This window comes from Mandrillus leucophaeus, unplaced genomic scaffold (genome assembly GCF_000951045.1).
Source record: "Mandrillus leucophaeus isolate KB7577 unplaced genomic scaffold, Mleu.le_1.0 Scaffold357, whole genome shotgun sequence".
In the NCBI taxonomy this organism is placed as follows: domain Eukaryota; kingdom Metazoa; phylum Chordata; class Mammalia; order Primates; family Cercopithecidae; genus Mandrillus; species Mandrillus leucophaeus.
This window is the reverse complement of record NW_012103776.1, coordinates 137,758-145,528: the sequence shown is the minus strand read 5'-3', so window position 1 is coordinate 145,528 and position 7,771 is coordinate 137,758. Positions and strand designations below refer to the sequence as shown.

General features: G+C 43.9%; 1 protein-coding gene across 1 annotated transcript in view; it reads right to left on the bottom strand.

Moving 5' to 3' along the window:
- Window positions 1-7,771, bottom strand: part of LOC105546367 (zinc finger protein 777-like) — a 374,731-nt gene that overhangs the window by 337,082 nt on the left and 29,878 nt on the right. The gene's annotated exons all lie outside the window — the stretch shown is intronic.

Genomic DNA, 7,771 nt, shown 5'->3' with positions numbered 1-7,771 from the left:
CCAGGGATTCTCGGTAGATGTTAGCTCTCTGGATTTCACTGGCAAGGTTATAGAGACTTACTATTTTCTGATAAGAACATCTGCCAAGTAACATATAGAAAATAGGAAAGCATGCATATCCCACAAGGAAAGAAATAAACCTAAGAAACTGTGTTCTGTCAAAGAATTAAGTAAGCATGGAGTGTGTCACTGGATAAATTAAACATACAGAGTTTGGATTGAGGCTAGGAAAAGTTGAAGCAAGAGAAAAGGAGCCCTGGTGACTTGCCCAGGGCAGAGGTTTTTGAAGTGAGCTTCCTCCTTGGAGACCCCTCAGTACAGGGGGAGTTTGGGAAGACGGGAGCGCCAGAGCAGGTAGGCTTGGCTCCCTCTCCAGCCTCTTAAGGCACGAGTCATTTTACATATTTAGCTTCTGAAAATTGTTTTATTTAAACAAGGGATACCAGAGGCTTCAAACAAAAGCTTGAAAACACTGACAGATGAAGTGCAAAAATTTTATCATTATAAATTTGATAAAGATTTCATGTCCTGAATCTGAAAGAGATTCTAAAATATATTACCGATTTAGTTCTACAGAGAAGGGATGAATGCATCCAAGTAATTTCACAGGTGGAGATGGTTAAAAGTCCTCATACTGGGTGGTAAATAAAATTGATTTCTTCCATAGTTATGGAAGAGACTTGACACCTCGTCTTGGAGAAATAAGGGACTTGTTCAATTTTCAGTTTTTATTGTTTAGAACATAGAAATTCCTTCTACAACCAGAAAAAAATGCTATTTTCATTTGGGGGCAAAGAATTTTAAATAAAATTCTGGAATTCTGTTACGTGATTATTACATACTAATGAGAGTTAATCTTTTTGGTAAAATAAACACCCAAGCATGTTTGGAGGCAATTAACGTTTATTTCAAGACTCTGAAGAGCTGGCAACAATTTGGGCAAGGAAAATGTGTCTATTTCTCTCAATTTGTCTACTGTATGAATTAAATACACCAGAGATTGGCTTAAACTGGTCTGAATATTGACTTGCTTTTTTAGCATCACTCTGAAACATTTGAGGTTTTTTGGGTTTTTTTCCCCCCAAACTTATTTCAGAATGCATCACTGGATAAATGGGCTTGTTAAGGCATTGATTAATTCAAGATAAGGTAAGGAACCTCTGGGTTAAAGTGGGAAATAAATAATACAAATTTTAGCTGGACAGTCATTATTATTAAATTGTTCAGGGGGTCACTATGGGAACCAACTTAGCGTCTTTACTTTTGGACAAAATTAATGTGATTTATAGTGATGACTATCATCCAAATAGAAAAATACATACAGAATTTTTTTTAAGAGACGGGTTCTCACTACGTTGCTCAGGGTGGTCTCAAACTCCCAGGCTCAAGGGATCCTCCTCAGGCCTCCCAAAGTGCTGGGATTACAGGCGTGAACCACTACACTCAGCAGAAATTTTGTGTATAGGCCAGACGTGGTGGTTCACACCTGTAATCCCAGCACTTTGGGAGGCCTATGGAGGAGGATTGCTTGAGTCCAGGAGTTTGAGACCAGCCTGAGCAACGTAGTGAGACCCCGTCTCTACTAAATATAAGAAAATTAGTTAGGCTTGGTGGCTTATGCCTGTGGTCCCAGCTACTCGGGAGGCTGAGGCGGGAGGATCACCTGAATGTGGGAGGACCCAGGTGTAGTGAGCCATTATGTCGCCACCGTACTCCAGGCTGAGACAGAGCAAGACTCTGTCTCAAAAACAAATAAGTATTTTTTATCTTAAATTTTATAATTTCCATAATACACCTGCAGCAAATTCTATCATGGAACCATGTAGTTCTTGGCTGGTACCTTCTGTGGAAAAATGGCAAGTTTCACCTTCCATACTTGTTTACTTTTCTTAATTGAGTTTAGCTTAAATTCAAGCTATTTCAATCCTTTGAGGACATTTTATTATTTGTATATCCTGTAAATGAAGAGCTGATTGCATTTAATTTTTAAAAATATTTTATACTTATTAGACTATACCAATTTTAAGAAGAAACAGTCTGTTGTCCTGATAATCATTCTTTAAATAAAATTACTAGCAGGGATAGAAATTTTCATTGGTACATTTTGTCATTAAAATGCAACTTTCCATTACCTAAATTAATAGACAGCAGTGATGCTCCTGTCTTATAATACTTGAGCTATTTTGAGAACCTGGATATTATTTTACAAAGAGAAGCAGTGAGTTTCATTCATGTGGTAGTGGCGGGGAGGGAATGGTGAGAACTCAGAGGTAGCATTGAGCCGGCAGGATTAGAGTCAAGGATGTATTTTATGTTATTAGAAAGCAGGTAGTTTTCCTTATAATAATCTCCTTCATGCAACTACTCCTTTGACTGATAAACAAATGGTTTCTTAGGTCCCAACATCAGAAATAAACAGAGAAGGGTGGCCTCTTGCCATATCAGTGCTCTTCCCAAAGTCCCTAAGGTATAGAGGGCTCAGTCTAAAATGGGGGCTGGATTGGTGTTCTAACCACCAACGTGCCCAGGAACACCTATTCTACCCTGGTCAGGTGAACCTCAGTGCCTATCCCAATGTCGCCCGGGCTCAGCTGGCCAGGCAGCCAGGGAACTGTGCTGGCCAGGCAGCCAGGGAACAGGTCCAGACTCACATGCTGTGCCCATAGATAGTGAGAGCTGCAAATCAAAAAGAAATAGTCATGTTGTGCCCTCTTTATTAAGGATCCATGTTGAAATTGGGAGGCAGTATGTAACAGTGATTAATAGCACACAACTGGGCTTCCCACACACTTAGGTTAAATTCTGGCCGTGTGACCTTGGCTGCTGATTGCTGAACCTCTCTGAACTTCATCTGTTCAAGGGGACACAAATACCAATTTCACAGGTTGTTCCAAGATAAAAGGAAAGGAAAGCATTTACGATCTGGCACAGTGACTGCAACATGGTAAAACTCAATGAATTGTTGTGATTTTAGTTATTATCCTTAATAAACTTTTGGCTAGTTCTGACTTCTGAACAGAACTTTTCATGTAAGATTGCGATCAATAGTACTATGTTTAATGTTTTCTTTCCTTTCTTTCTATCCTGGTCTTTTTCCCTTTTTTCCTTCCTTTCACCTTCCTTTTTTTTTTTCTTTTCTTTTTTTTTTTTAGAAAAATCATTTAACCGGGAGCTGTCCTTTGTGGAAAACAGAAGTAAAAGGGCTAAAGTCTATATTTTAATGAAAATTCCTAATTTCAAGGAAACCAACTAGAAATGGTAGATGTAAAGTTGATTTTTTTACAAATTGTAATCTAGAAGTTGCCACTATGACTGGGAAGCAACAAGCCTTCAACAGCAGTAATGCTTTCCAGAGTGCTGGAGGAGAGGCCCTGGCCTGACTCAACGTTGCCCTGGCAACAGTAGGGCCTGGAGGGCCTCTGTCCCTGATCCCTTAATCTGAGGAGCTGCCACCACAGTGCTTGAGGAAAGGTCTCCCACAGACACCTGGCTGGTTCAGGCTACATCCACTGAAGAGGAATGAAGAAAGGCTGGGGATGCGGTCCTTGTTGGAGACAGCCGCCTAAGGGCCTCTGATGGTCCCAGCTTTCCAGATCCCCAGAGGCTTAATCAGGCTGCCAGTCTCCACCAGATGCTAAGTGCTGTCAAGGCAGCCATGGATTCCTAATCCTCTTGTGTTTCTCCACAGAGCCCAGCACAATTCTTTGCACACAAGTGGTGCTTAATAAATACTAGGGGGCTGGAAGACAGTGAGCATCCCCTCAGTACCAGCCCTCCTGTCCCACCTGTGACCTCAGAGGACCCAACTCCTCTCCTCTTCATTTCTCAGCTGTAAAATGCTAGGGCTCGGCGCTAAGTGTTTTTTCCTGCCTTGAACATTTTTTTTTTTTTATCCTCTTACTGTGTTCATCATTTTGGCAAATGCACAGGGCAAGTTCTGTTTAATATATTGTTTCCCCCAATTTTATCTTCAGTCAAAAAATCTGGAGGCAAAATGGAATAATTTAAAAGAGGTGCTGGCTTTTCGTTTTTCAACAACCACACTGACCCCAGGAAAAAAACTTTTTGGCCAAGCACATGGGCTTTGGAGTCAAAGTACTGAGTTCAAATCCTGGCTCTACTATTTGGTTGTTGTGTGACTTTGGGCCTACTTAACCTCCCTGAGCCTGGAGCTCTTCACCTATAAAATGGGTGTAATGAAACGTGCGTCAGAGTTATGAAGGGATGTATGTAAAGTCTTCCAAAGTAAGAAGCTCTCAAGAAATGGTAGTTATTCCTTCTGCTACACAGCTTTATGGGGCCAACGGCAACAGGCAACTTAGGAGTTCAAAAGTCTGACTTTCTAGTTAAATTAAGGGCACCCAAGAAAAGCACTGTGAAAGAGGACCGGAAAACCCAGCGAGGTGGGGTACTATCTCCTGCAAACTCTGGAGTGTGGCCAAGGGGTGAAACGAAACCCTGTCCACTCCTAGATAAGGACCATGATATAGTTGTGGTTTAATCTGCACTTTCTTACACCAAAATAATCTCCATTTGTCTACTGAAATTTCTTTCTCAAAGATTCATTCTTTTAGGATATAACACTAGCCCACCACCAACTTGAACTTCTGTTTGAAATGAGTAAACTCTTACTGAGACCTTAGTATCTGCCAGTGTGTTTGCTATGTATTTATTGTGATTTAAGCCTCAGAACAATGGGACCTTTATTGTCCCCATTTAACAGATGAGGAAATTGATGTTCTGTTAATTAACTTGTTCAAGGCCATACAACTGAAGTTTAAAGCCACATCTTTTTGACGCCAAAGGCTATCTACACTTTAGGAACCAATAGCAGAGATTAGGGCAAATGGAAAGTGAGATTCAAGATGGTGGCAAGAAGTCAGGACAAGGGGAGAGACGATTTGGGGCACAGGGTGCTAGGCACTTACGAAGAAGAGGCATGAGGAGGGAGTCAGAGCCAAGGAAGGGGAGGTAGTAGTCAGGGAAGTCATGGCAGCCCAGCTATGTGTTAAGATGAACCAGTCTTGACGTACTATGATGTGTCTTGAAATACTTTAAATCGTATTCCAATAGACAGAGACGTAAGGATGCACGAACCAGACTGTTCTAGTTGATGCAATAAATTAAGTCAGTTAAAATAAAAAGAAATACCAATCTTTGACTATATTTGGTTTAATCTTTTTAAAAAACAAATTTCAGATGGGATCAGTGGCTCATACCTGTAATCCCAGCACTTTGGGAGGCTAAGGTGGGAAGATGGCTTGAGGCCAGGAGTTTGAGACCAGCCTGGGCAACACAGAAAGACTCCCCCATCTCCAAAAAAGTTAAAAAAAATTAGCTGGATGTGGTGATGCACACCTGTAGTCCCCCAGCTACTCGAGAGGCTGAGGCAGGAGGACTGCTTGAGCCTAAGAGGTTGAGGTCAGAGTGAGCCATGATCGTGCTACCACATGCCAGCCTAGGTGACAGTGCAAGACTCTGTCTCAGAAAACAAGCAAAACAAAACAAAAACCACCCAGATTTCCTAGGAAAAGAAAGCCTCTCAAGCACCATTCCCATTTGACCCCATAATGTCCTGCTAACTTCATGTAACAAATGAAGTTCCTCTTTGAGTCTCCCACATGGATTCTACCGCACTCCACCTCAGTCTCCAATCAAGCTGGATGTTTCAAGCACTCTTCAGTCCTCCAATTCGAGCTAGTAAAAATTTAGGGCAGCAACAGCCCTCTACCAAATACCTCCCCAAATTCCTCCACTAACAACTCTTTGAGACTTCAAATATCCTCATGTTCAAAAGAACCATTTCCCCTGCCATCCCTTCAACCTCCACCCACGGGTTCTGCTATCTGCAACCTGTCCGTGGAAGAGAGCTGGTTCTCCCACACCTGACTGTTAGGTTTCTTTGCCTTCTACCAGATTCAGTCCTTGGATAGCTATTTGCATCATCTCTCTCTCCTACTCAGCAATCTTCAATGGTTTTTCCTACAAGATCCAATTCAAAGTCTGCAGCCTTGCAGTTTTAGATCCTCTCTGCACCCCTGGTCTACTCCAAACCAACATTTGGCCCTGTTTTTCCTAGAAAGGCCCCTTTCCTCCAGCTCAGGTGTAATTCATCACTGCTCCTGATCTTACATGCAGCCTACTCTCCACACTTTTCCTTTTATGACCACCCCCACCAAGAAAGCTTTCCTCATTTTTCTCATCTATGGAAATCCTCCCCATCCCATAGGCCCAGCTCAGATTCCACCTGCTGGGGGAAGCTGTCCTCCTGCAGGCGCCCTCTGCCTGGCAACTGGTGAAGCTGGCTGCACACTACCGGAACTACCTGCCCATGTATCTGCACCAGCCCCGCAGCTGATGCTTCAGGTCTTGGTGGAAACTGCCCCTCAGACCTTCACACCAGCCCAGACCTCTGCTCCCTCCTCTGGCCACCATCCCTATGTCCTACCATTGACTTAGAAATTCAGTCTAAATGGAGAAGCTTCACATGTGAGATCTTGTGCTATCACTTCCCCTTTCTGTGCTTAGCTTACGAATTCTTTATACAAAGAAGAGGGAGTTGATGATCTCTATGGTCCCCTGAAAGTCAAGAGTGTATCACCTTCCTCCTCCAAATCCCCTTTTGCAAACCCCCTTCAAGTATCTTGTCACAACTTGATAGGCCTGGCTTCAGCAGTGCTCTCCTCTCAGGCCAGTCTCTCCGCTTTCAGCTCAGCTTCCTCAGTGTGCGAGACTGAGCTGCGCACTCTGCTAGCCTCCGTGAATTGTCCCTTCGAATGGCCTGAATTCTCTCTGGGCCACTGCCAAACCCATCAGCAGAGTAAATCGCTCTGTGGGCAATGTAGTATGCCTGCAGTTTCTCTTTCAAAAGAGAGAGCTGTAGGCAGATGGGAAATGAATGAATACCTAGAGAAACCAGGATTCATTAGTGCATTCAGCAAGTCCAGAGTAGCTTTGGTGCAACATTCAAATAAAAAATGTTCTGACTGGTGCCTTTTGTGGCTTCCGCAAAGATTGGCACCAGGGGCCTCTGCACCTCTTCCCTAGGCTTCCCTCCCGCCACCCTACTCCTCAGCCAGCTGCATTTCAAGCTAGGCAGGAACGCCTGGGCACTGAGGGAAGCGCCCAGCTTTTGCTACAGGACTCCAGCTCATTCCAAACCTGACCGTCACTCTCGTTGATCATGCTAGTCAACTGGGACCTATTACGTCCTGAGCTCCCAGCATCCTCGCGGACTCCAGGGCAGAAGCGAAGGTCTAGGGATTCCCGCGGTCCCTTAGACGTCAGTCCTGCCTCTCCTTCTCCATTTCAGAACCAGCGGAATCAGCGTCTCCTTTACCACCCAAATGGAGAAGGCACACAAAAAAGGGTCCCAACAGAACCTGTCAACTGACACTACCATATGTCCCTTGGGCCTTCTCAAACCCTCCCCTTCAAACCAAACAAAAACGGCAAACAGGAAACGCTCGTCTTTTAAAAATTACTCTATTATTATCAAATAGAACCACAGTATCCAAAAGGTAATTATAAAGTTCTATCCCCAACTAGATGGGCCCTACACCGCCCCTCTGAGTGGCCGGCGGCCAAATCACGCCCCCCGTGCTGATTGGTTTCATCCATTTTATTGTCAAGGAAATTAACAGCCCGAAAGGGTTCCCCAGGTCCGCGCCCTCCCCCCTGGAGCCCCGGGGAAACTCGGCAGCAAGGGACCTGGTCTCACTGCCCCCATGTCCTTGGGAGGAGGGACGAAAGGAGAGGGGAGCTCACGGCA